This window comes from Panulirus ornatus, chromosome 6 (assembly GCF_036320965.1).
Source record: "Panulirus ornatus isolate Po-2019 chromosome 6, ASM3632096v1, whole genome shotgun sequence".
NCBI lineage: Eukaryota > Metazoa > Arthropoda > Malacostraca > Decapoda > Palinuridae > Panulirus > Panulirus ornatus.
Genome location: NC_092229.1, coordinates 52,889,588 through 52,907,069, shown reverse-complemented (window position 1 = coordinate 52,907,069; position 17,482 = coordinate 52,889,588). Strand labels below are relative to the sequence as shown.

Below are 17,482 nucleotides of genomic sequence, written 5' to 3'. Positions count from 1 at the left end.
TTCTATAAGCTTTTGTGTAGCCACAGAGCCCTTCTGTATGCGACTGATATCAACTCTCCTGGAGGCTTAGAATCATCTGGTAAGATATTAGGAAGTTGCAATGTTTCTGGAGCAATTTGTGTTCGTCGGTTGAGCGAATCTCCCTACTCGAGGGAGATATTGCGTCTGTAATGACTTTTGTTACAGTGACACAAGTGATGAGATGATGTTATGAAGGTGTGAGGACAACGTGTTGCTGTTTTTGTTTGCATGAGGACAAAGGGTTGATTTTTTTTTTGTATGAGGACAAAGCGATGGTGGTTTTGTTTATGAGGACAAAGTGATGGCGTTTGTTTGTATCAGGACAACGTGATGGTGTTTTGTTTATATGAGGACAAAGTGATGTGTAATGAATGGGGAAGGATAGAAGGATGTGTAAACAGTCTTTTAGTCCCTGGTGACAGGTACTATGGAGGGATTTTGCCTCTTCGTATGTATAATGTCTAACAGCCAGCAGACGAGAGAACCCGACGGAACACGTTTCTTGCTGGAAGATGAGATAGGCTGGCTCCAGGACTTTACTGGTGATGGACGGTATGGATATCGGACTGTGGTCTCCTGCGTCTCTTCGACTCTCCTTAGTCTGAGGCCATGTACTCACTTCCTTGTTAGTTTGGCAGTTTCCTGTGTGCGAGGTAAGGGCGGTAGGGTCAAGACCCTGTACACTCACGTAGGAGACTTGGGCGGACTTCACTAGTACCCAGTGACTCGTGTGGTGACAGCAGTCATCAAACAACGAAGCACATCGTCTTGCTCGATAGCCACAACTCGTCACTTGGGACGCAGAAAGTGTTGATGTCACTGACAGGGTCCTCGCTAGATCTGGAATTCATAATTCACTACGATGTCCAAAGTTAGAACTTTACTCTTTTCTGGATTGCTTGACACCACAACTTCACAGCGTCTGGTCCCCGGAGCGAAAGTCTCAACAGGGGAGCTTCTCTGGTCATCCCTAACTATGGTTCTATATAACTCTGATCTACTATTGTTCCAACCTTATTTCCTCTTGGTGTCGACCTCTCGCTCTGAGAAAGCCTAGCCCTTGCACCTTGCCCACTTGGTGACAGGCCACCTACTGTGGGTTCATATTGTTGTGTATCTGGACGTTTGTTATGAGTTGAGACTATATTTGGCTTCAGTCGTTTCTCGACAATAGAATCCAAGCGACCAAGGATGATTATACCCCTCCTCCTTCTCCTCTCCCTCACCCCTCTCTCTCTCTCTCTCTCTCTCTCTCTCTCTCTCTCTCTCTCTCTCTCTCTCTGATACAGAGTTACGACACACCACTGTAAGTGACACGCATTTACCACTCTTGGGTGTGAAAGGTTGTACAAACACACACACACACATACACACACACACACACACACACACACATACACACACACGGCCACAGTTTATTAGCACAAGGCCTGTAAGTTTCCAGTAACGAAAGACTTTCGTCCCACATCTGAACGTGCTTCCCCAGACGTCTTGGTCCTGTGTTGCAGTTACAATGTGAAAATAAGTTACTCTTTCACTCGGCAAGACTCCACTTATTCCTGTCACTTTAAGTGGACAGATGCAAGCAAAAAGACCCTCAAAATAGAAAAATAAAAAAACTTATGATGTTATGATCTGTAAATTTTGATCCATCTACAAAATAACTTCCAAGTTATAAGAAAATGATCAACAGTTTGACAGAATGACGCATAACGTTATTAGACGAGATTTATCACACAAAGGGAAATTAGGCCACAAGTCTTTGTCGTCAGAGATCATTATCTCTGACATAAACTACAAAAGTTTTCTGATCTTTTTTCAAAACTTTGGCCGATGATACACAGCACCATACGAAGGGTATATCAAAGCAGGAGGTACGGAAATAGCGCTTTAATCTGTTTCTAAGTGTCTTTATAAGGAATAATGGAAGACTACAAGAGATGTATTTCAGGGGAGACTATATAGTGTTGCTTGGAACTGACTCGGCTTTGGTGGCAAACACTGAATTATGGTTCGTGTCTCACTAAAGGTCAGACAGCGGTGCTGTGTGGCGTATTTAGGTCTGGTTTTATCTATTGTTAGTTAAATGTCTAGTCTGCTCTACTGTTTACTATCTTACCTACATTAAACATATATATATTCCTTTCAAGTGAACTAAGTTTCGTCCGTCAGTTACAGTTCAGTGAACTATACAGCTTTTTGAAGAACAGACTAAAATAGGGATGAAAAGTCGATAGAAAACATAACATGAAATCTTTGCGTGCGAATTCAAAAAATCTTATACCTATGAATAAAGGAGAGGCACTTTAGAATCTTATGAAGAGGATAGATTAAAAATTTGTGGGAAGAAGGATCTGAAGACATTCTGGAAGGAGGTCAACAGGTGCGGTAATGAGGTCTGTGTGAGGAGTGAGGGTGTTTTGGACAAGGATGAGCAGTTATTTGCATGAAAAAGCTGGAGATGCTTTCAATACTATAAAGAATTGACAATGATATATATATATATATATATATATATATATATATATATATATATATATATATATATGGATGGAAGGGAGAGGAAAATATGAAAAAAGAGAGTTTAAAAGGAGCATCAGGATGAATGAAAAGTGGGAGAGCGGATGGTGTGGATGGGGTGATGATTGAGAGAGGGTGATGGCATGAAAAACTATGATGGTGTTCCAGATGACTGGAAAGCGACAGAGAGTGACTGTTCCCGGTCCAGAACACAGTTTGGCGGTACGCACGGCATAGCCAGTCAACCACAGGCACATTCGTACCTTTCCTTAGTAATTTTTTTTCATAATTCCTTTGAGCAGTGAGACACATACAGAAGACTAGTGTGGACAGCATGTGACAGGGAGGGAGTGGAGCTCTGGCATCTTGGTTCTCGCCACTTTGTCATGGATCAAAGAGTCATCAACATCCTCTCGTACCGACGCCTTGCGTCAGGCTTCTACAAGAACTGGTTGTTTTTAAGATATATCCAGCAGAGGGATGATATAATATGAAGAGTATTTGTCGATGGAGAAGCTACAGATTCTATATAGGCTGCGGTGTACATAAGAAGACCTTTGATATCTTCTCGATGGCTAAGGAACAGTCTGGTGTTGCTTGCTGGTATGGAAACTTGAAGAAGACCTCTGGATCACAAGGTAAGGGGACACTACTGCTTTACCCTCACCGTCATTACTACTATCCTAACTCCCCTTCTTCCCTTTATTCTTCATTCTCTCCTCCTCCTCCTCCATCTCTCTCTCTCTCTCTCTCTCTCTCTCTCTCTCTCTCTCTCTCTCTCTCTCTCTCTCTCTCTCTCTCTCTCTCAACGTAAGATCAGCCGTGCCTTCACAGCTCAGTAATGCACCAACGCCCTGTGAAGTCAGTTTCTCGTAAAATTTACCCATCAGGCAAACTTGACAACAGAGGAACAGAGGAGCTTCTCTTAGGAAAATATTAATCAAGACTTTGTATAGAGAAACTTGCCAGGCTTTGAAGGCCGAGCCAGACCATGGTTCACTGTCGAGAGCAGCCGACTACATGCCTCGAAAACTGGGAGTAAATTTGGAAGACAGGAAAAAAAAAACACATTATTTCCAGAACGTTAGGCAAATCTGAACGTTGATATTTTTCAGCTTCCCAAATGACGAGGAGAAAAAAAGAGATTACTGCAGGTTAGGTTATGTGTTATGGTGATAACTCAAGAGGAATTCAGACCAGCAGGTGTATAGATAGTACACTGTGGGTATGTATGATGTTACAGGGCCAATACAGGAGGCAGGTTAGCAGGAGTACAGCAAGGATAATGTATACATTATGTATGTATGTATGATGTTACAGGACCAGTAGACCTTGGATCTCTCTCTCTCTCTCTCTTCTCTCTCTCTTCAGGCATGACGCTCCTTTACATGTTACCCTCATGATTATAAGAAAGCAAACCCCACCCTGCTAGAGAGAGAGAGAGAGAGAGAGAGAGAGAGAGAGAGAGAGAGAGAGAGAGAGAGAGAGAGAGAGAGAATATGATTCAATATGGATGACTCACGATATATATATATATATATATATATATATATATATACTGGTATTCTTAAAGTTACCTTTCAGAGGCATCCTCACCTGGTATTGGATGTATGTGTGTGTGTGTGTGTGTGTGTGTGTGTGTGTGTGTGTGTGTGTGTGTGTGTGTGTGTCTGTCGACCATCAGTAACCGTGATAAGGATAAATGATAAAGCAGTAACTGGACTAGATGAAATAAAGATGACAAATCTAAATGATTTACATTTCTATACCTGAAGCAATCTCGCCATATATACATATACTTATATATTAAAACCCTGGGTCAAAATACAGGACGAGGAGAATGGATACACACGTTTGAAAGGATATTCAAATGATGACAAGAGTCAAAAGAAAACGTTTGATGTTAGGGAAGTGAAGTGAAAAATGGAGGCCAAAGTTTGTGGCTGACTTGTGTTGCTACAACAGAAGATTCAGGGAAGGGTACTGGTCTCAGGCCAGCCAGAACGGCACTGCGGGAGAGTGAGTTATTCAGGGAAGAGAGGGTGAGAGAGGAGGAGGAAGAAAGAGGGAGGGGAGATAGAGAAAGGTGATAAGGAAAGTAGTGGTGGAGTTGGGGAAGCGGAGAGGGATGGGGTGGTAGTGGAAGTTAGTAGCAGGAGAGAGAGAGAGAGAGAGACAGAGAGACAGAGAGAGAGAGAGAGAGAGAGAGAGAGAGAGAGAGAGAGAGAGAGAGAGAGAGAGAGAAGGACGAGGGGTGTGATTTACGTGTTGTCGTGTGTTATGGCTGTGATGGAGAGACTATATATTTGTGACAAGATTTTCTCTTTTTCCGCTAGAGTTGCTCACGGGAGCAATATAAGAAGAGGAAGACTGGAACATCGGCAGTAACATTAAACCTACGTGGGACTCGTAATCATAAAGCAGTTAAGTTACCATTATGACAGTAATCTCTCCAACTCCTAACACAGCGACTGCCTGGCCGTGATGCGATCTCTTGAAGATATCATTAAACATCTTAGTGATGAAGAAAGATGCAGGGGAAGATGTCAACACTTCAGGTCCTTTTCCTCCTGGAAATCTCCAGATATTAGCTGGTGAGATTAAGATACCAGCTGGCGAGATCAAGAAATAAACTGGTTAGATCAAGAATTTAGCTGCTGAGATCAAGTTACAAGCTCCTGAGATTAAAGTCCAAGCTTGTGAGACCAAGGTCCTAGCTGGTGAGATCAAGGTCTTGGCTGGTGAGATCAAAGTCCTAACTGGTAAGATCGAGGTATTGCTTAGTGAGATCAAGGACCTGGCTGGTGAGATCAAGGTATTACCTAATGAGATCAAGGTATCACCCACTGAGATCAAAGTCTTAGCTGGTGAGATTAATGTATTATCCAGTGAGATCAAGGTCCTCGCTGGTGAGATCAAGGTCCTAGCTGGTGAGATTAATGTATTACCCAGTGAGATCAAGGTCCTAGCTGGTGAGATCAATAAGACAGGGATACGGAGGAGAAAGAGGGCAGTCATGTGGGTGTGGATGCGCGTGGAGATGACGGCCACACAAGACGTGAACCACGTAAATGAAAGCACCATCCTGATGTCCGCCTTGGAGGCTCCTCACCACAAACAGACCGGGACATTCAGACAAAGAACTCAGACTTCTTCAGGTTATACGAGATTACAACTTGACGATACTGAGTGAGGTGATGATCCCCTTTGCCTTGAACTGTCCTTGCCGTATGGACAAGAACTAGAAAGCCAACAACGAGTTTTTTGTGGCGAAAATGGGAAAACAAGGTAGGAATTTGGACAAACTTGAAGAAAACATTGTGTAATGGAGGTGGGGATGAAGATGTACTGAGCCATAAAACATGAAATGGTTCGTTTAGTCATGTCTAAAAGCGTGTGCTGGGAGGGAGAGAGAATGTAGGAATAAATAGAAGAGTATGAAGAGAAATCATGTGGAAGAGAGGAGGAAGCATTTGGGAAAGATGAAGAAGAACATGAGAGTGAAAGGTGAGGGCGTGGAGGGAGGAAGGAGTGTGTGGAAATAAGAAAGAACCAGTGGGTCGGATGAGGAGAGAGTGTGGGAGAGGGAAACACCACGTGTGCAAGGGGAAAGGAGAGAGGATGTGTGTGGCATACGGAAGGGCGTTGATGGGAAAGAAGGGGGAGAGTGGGAGTGGTGAAAGAAGCCTCCGGTTGGATAAGAGAGTGCGCGGGAGAGAGGCAGAGGGTGTGTAGAGTGGGAAGAGAGTGTGTGTGTGTGTGTGGGAGGTGAGAGAAGACCTCAGGAGATCGAACATAGAGACAACACGAGGACGAGGTGATCCGTCTCTTTCATAGTCCTTAGAATATGTCATAATTTACACGTATCATATCAAGCTACTGAGATGCACATATGGTTCTATCAAGGATAATTGAGTTCATCATAAATGCATATCAGTCCTTGGGTCTCCTTCCAGCAGGAGAAGAAATCGGTGGCTACACTGGGGGAATATAATCCAGCTGCTGATGGCCAGCTCTGACGGGGAAGGGATTTCAGGTGACGTTTCAGGCCGGATTTCTGCTGGTTCTAGTGGACTTTTGGGTCAGATTCTTGACAGAATTCGTGCTACAACTCCATGTCTGGTTCCGAGTAAGTTTCCAAATACGATTTCATTTACATTTTAGATATGTTCTAATACGTTTTTGATAATGGAACTTGGATTAAAAGTAAAAAAGGGGAATTCCAGGCTCATTAACGAGCAAGATTCAATTTGGAATCCTGAGTGAAATCTGAAGATTCCACGATAGATTTTTGATCCAGAATGTTCCATCTGCTCTGAGCATATGTTGTTTTTATACGAATATATACTAATATGAATTCACCACATATATTCTTATAAAATGACGTATCAATAATCTCCAGGAAATAATGAAACACCTGCATAACTAACTGCGGAAGAAACGAAGGAAGTTTCGTGGTGGTTGGTAGTTACAATTTACAATATTCTAGAGACGAGAGCTTGATGCGGCGAGGCATACGAGAAATGTCTGGGAGATCTGACGTCCAGTAGATGTGTGATGTTGGGGGGAAGTGCTACTGGATGTTTCTGCTGGTAGTGTCAAGGGGATGTTGAGAGCAAGTGGCATGTGAGAGACAATAGATGAGGATATGTGCTGGGAGTGTCAGGAGGATGTTGTCAGCAAGTGACTGACATCAGATGAGGATATTGTGCTCGTAGTGTCAGGTGGATGTTGTCAGCGAGTGGCTGATATCAGCTGGGGTATTGTGTGTTGGTAGTGTCATGTGGATGTTGTCAGAGAGTGACATCAGCAGCGGATATTTGGATACTGGTTGTACATTCATGGACACCACGGGCTTGTTACGTGACACCATCAGGAAAAAGAGATAAAAGGAAAAAAGAACTTAGAACCTGTTATCAACAACAAAAAAATTGTATGAAAGGCAACTGAACTTCATGAATAAAGAATAAAACTTAGTGTTGAGTCTTTGCCACTAATTTCGTGCCTGAAGTAACCTAAACACGACGGTCTCTAAGACCAGCAACCTCCAGGGGCAGCTACAATGTCTGGAACGAAGGAAAGGTGGAAAGGGATTAAAGAGAGCGTCTCGCTCGCAAGAAATCATTTCTAATCTGGGGACAATGACAGTGGTGAGGGAGAAGATCTTTAGAACTTTGTTGCCGATATTTTGAAAATCTGTGGCTTTTAGTGGACATTTCTCTGGAACATCTGACTGCTGGCTGACGCTTGTAAAGAACTTGAGACTTGTGGTTGTGGGTCATAATAGAACTTTTAGCTGCTGGTCGACTCCTCCTCCCACAACCTACCAAAGGATGGCTACTTTCTTTCTCTAAAATCTGTTTGCTGATGGCAGACAATCCTCTTGAGATAAGTAACTGCAAACTAAAACTCCTTCTGGAACCTGTGGCTAATGGATGACGCTTCTTTTGGAACCATAGGCCTTAGGATGACATTTTTCTTGGACCTTGAGACTTGTGGCTGATGCTCATATTTGAGCTATTTGCTGACACTCTTCCCGTAACTTGTAGCGGGTGGCTGACATTACTCCAGAACCAACAACTGGTATCAGATTCCCTCCTTGAAGCCTGTGGTTGGCATTTGACACGACTCATAGAACTTATGGCTGCCATTTCTCGTGAAGTTTGTCGTTGGAGACTGACTTTTTTTCTGGAAGGAACGTGTGGTATAGCGGGTGGCCTGACGCTCGTCATTGATCGTGTGGTTGATGGGTGACACTGCTCCTGGAGTCTGTAGATGCCTAACCATCATTCTGGAACTTGTGGCCGGTGGTTGGCTTCCCGCCTGGAGCCTAAAGAATATACCTAACGGTCTTACTGGAACGAAGCACTGCCCCTCACCCCCTTCTCCTGGAGCCAGCAGCTAAGCATTGCCCTTCTCCTGGAACCAACAGCTGAGCACTTCCCCTTCTCCTGGAGCCTCCAGACTGCAGTTGGCGCAAACTAGAACCTATTGATAGTTGAGCGACTCTCCTGTTTCAGCTTTCTTTTGAACATGTGAAGGATTGACAGCATTCCAAATGGAATCACAAAGAGTGGGGGACTCTTACCTGTAACAACTACATATTGTATCTGATGACCAATATGAACCACTGGAACCTGGAAAGCTCTTGCCTAGGACCTTATGAAGGGAGCTGTTTTCCAAATGGAACGAAAGGAAGGTTGACGCTCACTTGGAACCACTTGGATGTGAATGGCTCCCAGCAGAAATCTTTGAAAGAAACCACTCGCTTGGAATCTCTGGAGAGATGCTGCCAGTCATTTGAAGAATATAAGAGGAAGCCGGAGTTCCACCAAGAATCTCTGGATACTTAAGCTAGCTAGAATTGTTGGAGGATGACTGACGCATTTTTCAGGTTTCGAACAAGCTAGAAATAAACACACAGCAACTCTAAGCCCGAAGCTTTAGTGGCATCATTTGAAGTTGAAGAATGATCTCCAAGAACTGCTGGAAAGTAACAGGAAATGATCTAATCTGATATCAGGGAATTATTAACTTTGTATCGCTTTTAGTATAAAACTTTTGACCTCTACATAAAAACAACACATTTCTGAATATCTCCTTATAGCTTCCGCAGACACAATGCAGATTCATAGATATTCAATCTAGCATCGTAGACAACTGTGAAAACTGAAGACGTGACCCATCCCAAATTACAGACACGGAGAATAATGGAAAATGACTAATTCCTTGTTTTGCAATATAAGGTGACATTCAAACTATTACAGAATACTAACGGTTATAAACGACGAGATTTTGCCAAAAGGCAGGTCTAAAGCGTTCATCACAGGGGAAACATAGACTTAAGAAGATCGAGTCGTATGAATTACCTTTTGTGGAGAGAGAGAGAGAGAGAGAGAGAGAGAGAGAGAGAGAGAGAGAGAGAGAGAGAGTATTATTGAAGCAAGTTTGGAATGTCGCAGGAGAATCTGCTGGAGTCTGGGGCAGTGAAGAACCCATTCAAAGCCCAGTAGCCTCACCTCATCATGATTATCATCACCTGGAAACATTCTCAAGGCTCGTGTATCCGAGTAATTACGCACATACGCCGGAGGTGTTACGCTCCAGCGCCGAACTTTTTCACGCCAGCGTAGGTAGTCTCGGGGAAGCAGAGGAGGTTACACCTGGTGTGTGTGTGTGTGTGTGTGTGTGTGTGTGTAAAGGTCGCTGCTGTGACCCCAGTGTGGCACGACAAGTGAGCAGTTCAGGTTAAGGTTACTACACGAGAGAATATTACGAGAAATTGAAAAGAGAAGTTGAGGAGAACTGAGATTGCCGAATCATTTACAAGATGAAGAGCTGTATAATGCCATGGAAAATGTTCGAGTCTTGTGATCTTAAGGGTGAATGTACCATAATGCCTGAGTTTAGTGGAATATTCCTTCCAGGATTCCAGCCGAGGACAAGAGGCGCCTGGAATGATGCAAAGGGAGAAGAAACATACATTCAATTTGGTTGAAGATGACGACTATGTTTTGGGTCAGAAAGATTGGCAAGTGAAACATTGATGGTCTGAAAATGAATCAGTCTGAAAATTTAGATACTTGAGAATACATAGGTAATATCTGGAGGAATAGATGACAAGGGTGAAGGAAATTACTGATGGATCAAGGAAGGTGAGGGAGAGAAGCAGAAGGATCATGCAGCTACAGAGGGAGTTCTTGGGAATTGTGCAGCTACAGAGGGAGTTCGATCATGCAGCTACAGAGGAAGTTCTTGGGAATTATGCAGCCACAGAGGAAGTTCTTGGGAATCACTTCATAGTCTAAGATATCTCATATATACCATATTCCTTCAGCAAGGGGTTATGCCTAGAACGAGTCCTTATCAAAGTCGTATAAATGTTTGTCTCTGACGAAAATATAGCAACCTCATTTTCGTCCCCCACGCTGTAACAATTACACTCAAAGCTTAGCTGAACATTTATGTTGAGCCTCTATCCTCAGTGCGTCTCCAGGTTATCAGTGTATCATGAGGTGTTATCCGGTAATGATATGCTTCGTGAGTGGTAACGTAACGTAGAATCTGAAGATCACGTTACTTAAGTCTTGAGACCCTTTCTCTCTGCTGTGTGACTCTATCTTGACGTGTATTTGGCTCGTCACCACGTCTTGACTTGTTCCTTGGCACGTCACGTCTGTGCAGTCGTGTTCAGGCTGCAGCTTCACGTGGGGGAAGAATCCCATGACTGGTTAAGGTCTTACGATAAAGGTGTTAAGAATCTCCCTGGTTGTCACGCACGGAGCATCGGCGACGACCTGGTGGTTGCCACAGTAACCGCGACGCTCTGGTGGTTGTCATAGCAACAGCGACGCTCTGGTGGTTGTCATAACAACGGCGACGCTTCGTCTGTTGTCATAGCAACAGCGACGCTCTGGTGGTTGAAAGCGGGTGTCACATGCTGCTGTTACTTGGGCGTAATATAACAGGGAAATCTTGTGTCACATGTCATTATAATCACCAGACGTCATGTGTACCCACGGGGCATTGTCTTCCTTAGGAAACTTTTCCTGGACATAATAGTTTCATAAATGGGGTGTCATCCTCTCATATCTAGTTACATTTACTTAAACGCCTCCTGGCAAACAGAAACTTAGAGATAAAGCGGCCGTTAATATATACCAAAAAATCTTATTTTAATCTATTTTCATATTTCAGGTTTGATGTGTGAATCTGTTTCTTCCTGTATAAATAGAAAATGCTTTTTCTCGTCAGTTCCATTTTCGACATTTCGTCTCTGTCTAGGATGACTTCACAAAGTCTTATAAACTTAAGAGTTATACAAGACTGTGAAACTGGAATCTATGTTCTGCATAATCCAGAAAAGAAATTTGTTCTACAGTAACTATAGCTTAGTCTTGATCTAACCAGTGAATCAACATCTGTCGATAAGGAAGTGACAGTTTGTCGAAATTTTATCATCCTCAGTTTTGCCTATGAATATATTTCTCTCATATAAGATTTTTTGGTTTTGTTTTTCGCCCCACGTCTTAGGGGCTCTGGGTCGTATTCGATCTAATTCACTAAGTGAGAGATGGTGTTTATGGGATCCATTAAAGATAGAGTTTGCCATCCAATTCTCCGTCATTTCTGGGACTAAAATGAAGAAACGTTTCTGTGTTTTTCTCTTCATAATGTATGTCCGTGTTTGTTCTACTTGTAGCTATTGATAAGGTATATTAACCCTTAATTCTTCCTTCCATAAAGGTAAAGTTCCTGTGGATGACCCCAGGGATAGATTTACTTTTGTGGGATGATTGGGTCGTCTTGACTAGCGGAGGATTGTCGTTCGTGAAGTAAGTCTTTCGACTCATAAGTATCAACACCTTAAAAACTGCTCTACGACCATTGACTACGATAGCACGACTAATCAGCACGATGGTACGACCCTTAGGTACGATACCATGGCGACGTGACTGACTCTTAAGGGTCAGGTAGAAAGGAGTTCAATGGTCTTATTGGGGTCAAGGGTCTTACTTGCGTTCTAGTCTTACTTGCGTTCCAGTCTTGTTCGAGGAGCAATGACCATATCTTTGGGTTCAATTCAAACGGTAGATTCCAGGAACAAGACCTGGGATAAGATTTTGAGAGACATAAACTGGAAGAGGAATTTAAGAGTTGAAATGAACTCCTGCGTCTCTGACGTTATGAGAAAGATAGGCATCTCTTTTCTTACTAAATCATACGTGATGACATATCAAGAAATATCGAAGCTTGATCTGCATTATTCCTAGAAGCGAAAGATATCTGGAAAGACATGCGCCTGATTTATAAAGAACTTCCCTTTCTCTCTCCATGGAAGATGCATAGTCGCCTGAGGTTAAAGACAGGACTCCGAGCCACAGCCCGTGAAATGCTTTTGTGCAATCCGTTTGGGTCTTGTTTTGATGAAGACAAACTGCAGCCCCGGTGGCAACCATTTGTCTCCACAAGCAACATGAGCAGAGAGCTGCAAGGGCAGATAACAGAAGAACTAACCAAGCCGTCTTAGATGTCTTTGTCTTGTACCGAGAGAGATTCCAGTTGCATTATGGATTTGCTAATCTTATGCACTTACAATGGAATCCCATCTAAAATAATGAGAATGCGATGCTGTTTTATACACGAGGGATTCTGATCCCACAAGTAAGTTTAAGTCTCATAAAACGACTGCACTGAGGCAGCCAGCTGGAACTGTGGTAAGCAGTGGTAGTGAGGCTCCAAGTAACGTGGAATATCAGGCGGTAAACGACCTCCTTGAAGACTCCAACCCTTCACACCTCCATTACTCCACTTTGTCCCACGGCTTCCGCTCCGGCACCTAGTGTGGTACTTGGCCAAACTATATTACACCGAGGCCTCGCCACTGAAGAAGACACTGAGACCATATTTCCAGGGTTTGCTGAGAGAGATGTTGCCGCAGCTGGCTGAGGTAGATAGAGTTACTTCTAAAGGGCGACTGTGTTTGTAGTGCAGCTGTGTCAGTGTGGGGCGGGAGGTGCTGCAGGACTGGAGTTATGTGGCCTCCAGTATGATGAGGGATGGTGATGAGGTGATAATGTACGAGATAACCGTTGCTCATACCTCACACTTACCTACACATGAATATGTATTATGCATACTGATTTCTGCGATGCATGAAAGTTCGTGGCTTTATCCGTCATGACAGACGGCAGTCCAGAGTTCACGCTGGTATACAGTTCTCTACCTCCTCCCCTTTCAGTGTAACTGAACTGCCACATGGACATGCCACTGACTCTGGCTTCAACCAGTCAAAAAATGACGATATATCTATTCAGGTGAGATGACGACTTTCTGTTGAGTCAGTGACTATACAACGAGAAGTCGATGAGTATAGATAGTGCTATCACTAGTTCAGTGGCTGGGCGTAGATATATAGATGGATAGATAGACATAGATAGATAGCTAAATAGATGAATAGACGATTATTCATTGTTGCTCGAAACAACGTCACCCGTTCATCTCGCACATTCCCGTCAATTATAAACCAAAATTTTGCATAAGGAAAAAGGTGGACTGTGTGTTATATCCGTAGCAAACCTGAATATGTTTCCCAGAATTATTCAAGCTCGCTGGGAATTCCAAATTAAAGGGCTGAATGTATGTAGATTACTTTTATTGTGATAGGCGACAATTTACAGGATCCGAAGGGATTTTTTTTCCCTCCCTAATCTTTCATACAAAAGATGGGATCGCCTTCTTTTAGGTCTCTCGAAAGGGAATTGAAAATCAAAAAATTCTTTTGATGTGACGTCTGGAATGCCCCACAGTCCTTTTTCTTTTACATTTTCTATCTTTACCTTCGTATATACTTTTCCATAAAGCTTTTTATGTAATTCTTTTACGTTTTTGGTCACTTTTCTCACTTTTTATTAACTTTATGGAGACTTTCACTTGGGTTTGAATTCTCTACATGTGGTTCTTTAACACCTACCTACCTTTGGAACAGGTCAGACTCTTTCATTTGACAGCTGAAAAATTAGATCAAGCTGTCGCTTAGTGACCCAGCTTGACCTGCTGTCAAGCTCTGCTCTCATGTAGTAAATTCATAATTATTTCAATGGATTAAAGTGACAATATTTCTCTTCCATGATGATACCTCTGACCTCGGCTGTTCATCCAGAAAGTTTCAGTCATATTCTACATTCCTTATGACAGACATACAATAACCTTCACCGTAAAAGAAAGCAAAATATATATATATATATATATATATATATATATATATATATATATATATATATATATATATATATATATATATATATATATATATCGACAAGTTGATATAGATATGCAAACTGAAAATATCTATATTGTGAAGAATGATACTGTAACTTAATATCAAACCCGTAATGCATTCAACCAGAGAACATTAAAAACGAAATACGTCTAAAATTTCATGAAATACAAAATAAAAGCCCACGATATTTACGGCCATTTTTCGTATAAATGATATTACACCGACAAAAAGATTAATGTCCACAAGACTTAATCTGAAAACCCGACACTCTTAATGTTGTATATATTGTTACATATCTAATATGTGAACCATGTTTTCCTTTTGCGACTTTTGATTTTTTCTCTTACTGCTACCCTGTGTTTCGGAGTAGAAAGCAGATGGATTAAGATATGAGCCGAATGATTAATAATGATCTATGTTATTTGCATTTTTCGAAGGCCTTGCCAAGATTTCATATCCTCACAACTGTAACACCACAAAGAGACAAAGGTTGCTGAAGTGATATCAAGAGAGACATGAACTTATCTTTAATGCCCGCACACATAAAACTACAACAGTTATCGTCCAAAAAAGATTCGGGTTCAACCATTACAATCCACGTAGGTAAAACTACAGCTCAATCATGCACAACCCTCTCAGATATAAATCTCAATGTAATGTTGTCTCTATGAACATATCCTGAACAGATACAGCCTCTGTAGCTAAAGTCTGGATGTATACGACCAGCATAGATATAGCCAGAATATATAAAACCGTTTGCGCAATTCTAGGCTAAACGTGATACAGCAAGACAGGTAAACACCAACACGGCCTGGAGAGAGATATAGCCAGTAGACATACTTCCCGAATGACATACCAAGAGCAACCTGGAAAGCTCGTCCAGTACATACATAATCCATAGAGACATAATATAGAAAGACTCAGTCAACAGAGATAATGTTATGAGAAGCTCAACCCGTAGGCATATATATGTAGCCCGGAGCGTTATAGGTGTACAGAGTTGGCTTAGTGAGACAAACCTGGGAGATATGTCTGGCAGGGAGATATCACGAGAGAGGACAAGAACTCTTGGAGAGAAGAGAGAGATTCAGTAGGAGAGAGAGAGAGAGACAGCCCCCAGGAGATACCCGGCTGGTCAAAACACATTCTAATGTCTTTGCTGGTCTACCTCAAAGAGTTCCAGCAAGACTTAACGTGGCCATTTTCGGCAAAGGTTCGCCGACAGCGTAAGGCAAGAGAGAGGTTTGGTGGATGCCTTAGTTCAAAGACTCTCGGCTGGGGTGCACGCCCTCTCCTCCCTTCGTCATGTGCTATGGTTATGTTGCATATGCCGCTGGTTGTGCCAGGAGGACCTTCCATTGTCTGGGAGAACATTCCAGGTACGGGTGTACCTACCAGTGACAAGGAGTAGAAAGAGGCTAAGCTTACAGAATCAGGTTCTACGGATTAAAAAAAGTTAATCTGATATGATACGTAAGTCAGAGGGTACTATCAAATCCCCTCCTCCTCTTCCTCCTCCTCTTCCTCTTCCATCTCTTTCACTCCTCCTCTTCTTTTCACGCACTTCCTGCCGCAGGATTATCCAGGTACTGTCTCCCAGTGGGATAATGAAAGTCACAATACCAGTGTAAGGTGCGAGAGTTAGAAGGGAATATATTCCTTTAATGTTTCCAGAAGCTCGGCCTGGCAGGGAGCAGCCATGAGAAGGTGTTTACAAACACACTCTAACTTTAGACAGCTAAAGCTTTTCTACACAATACTGTTGTAAAAGCAGTTAAAGCTTTCAAAGTGCAGCGTTATGAAAACAGTTACAGCTTGCACCAGCAGAACCAATGCGAGAACAGTTGCAGCTTTTACACACCAGAGCTTCTCCCAGCTGTAGCAATATGTGAGCAGTTACAGCTTTAACACAACAGCGGTATCATCTGATCTATAGCTTTTCCTGGCGGCAATGGTATGAGAACAGATATAGCTTTTACAAAACAGTATTATAAGCAAAGCTATAGCTTCCCCCAGCAGCAGCAACATGTGAGCAGCTATAGCTTTAACTCATTAGCGTTATGATCAGAGATATAGCTTTTCCTGGTGACAGTAGAAAGAGAGCAGATATAGTTTTGTTATGTTGTAGGTTTAGCATTCCCCAAGATAATGTATGTGTATGTATGTGTGTGTGTGTGTATGTGTGTGTGTGTTCTTCACTCTATGCTGAATACTTACACCTCTCACATATAATCTGGAGATCCGATTTCATAGAGAAATTAAGCAGACGTAAATAAAAAGAATAACAACGGAACAAACGATTTTTTCTTTCCAAAAAATCTGACGACCTGCAAATTGGATCAATTTTTTTCAAATATTATAATAAAAACATGGCAGTGTGATCTCGCTTCAGGAGCCATTGGGAAAAAAGATATTCCATCCAGGAGACAGGGTAAAGGGTTTTAGTCCTGGGCTGTACAGCTTTAGTTAGGTATAAAACTTGCAGCTCCGATAAACGCCCACATAAAGCTGTCAAAACTAAGCTGAACACAGTTTAAACTTGAACAGTTTCTTCTCACTACACCCGAGATAGAACCTTAGTTCTGTATGCAAATGGCTCTTTCAGTTAGCTAGGGGGGAGGGACGATGTGGCCTCCGGGATTTTACCTTCCGTACACAAATCTCATTTTTAAACGAAAAGGGAATTTCAAGAAACGTTTTGGATCTAGTGATTGGATTTTCCCACTTCGTCTCAAACAAAAGGTTCTAAAAACTCACTTTGTGCGTATGCTATGATGGACTACAATCCGGCTCTACTACCAAAACAGAAGACTGAGTCAGTGCGGTGCAACACAATGAATCCAGATTTCCATTTTTCTTAACTTCAGTTACGAAGTCATCATCGATTTTAGTCATCTTGTTCCCAGGTGTCATCTTGGCGTCAGATTCCTTCTCACTAGCGTTTTGGTAGTGTTTGAATCTTTAACGTTGTCGGGCGGACCCTAAGCTGGAAACCATAGGGGATGGAATGGACAGAAGAGAAATGTTCTGAATGTCTGTTTCTTTAAAAGGTTCTTATAAGATCTGGGGAGGTCCTAGTGGGCCTAAAACCAGCATCAGTCTAGGACTGGAAGGCTGTACATCAAACTAGAATATTTAGTTTAAATTTCCCAGCATTGG

General features: G+C 42.4%; 1 long non-coding RNA gene across 1 annotated transcript in view; it reads right to left on the bottom strand.

The window, feature by feature from the left end:
• The window catches only part of LOC139748952 (uncharacterized), a 225,834-nt gene that overhangs the window by 155,412 nt on the left and 52,940 nt on the right, over positions 1 to 17,482 (bottom strand). The gene's annotated exons all lie outside the window — the stretch shown is intronic.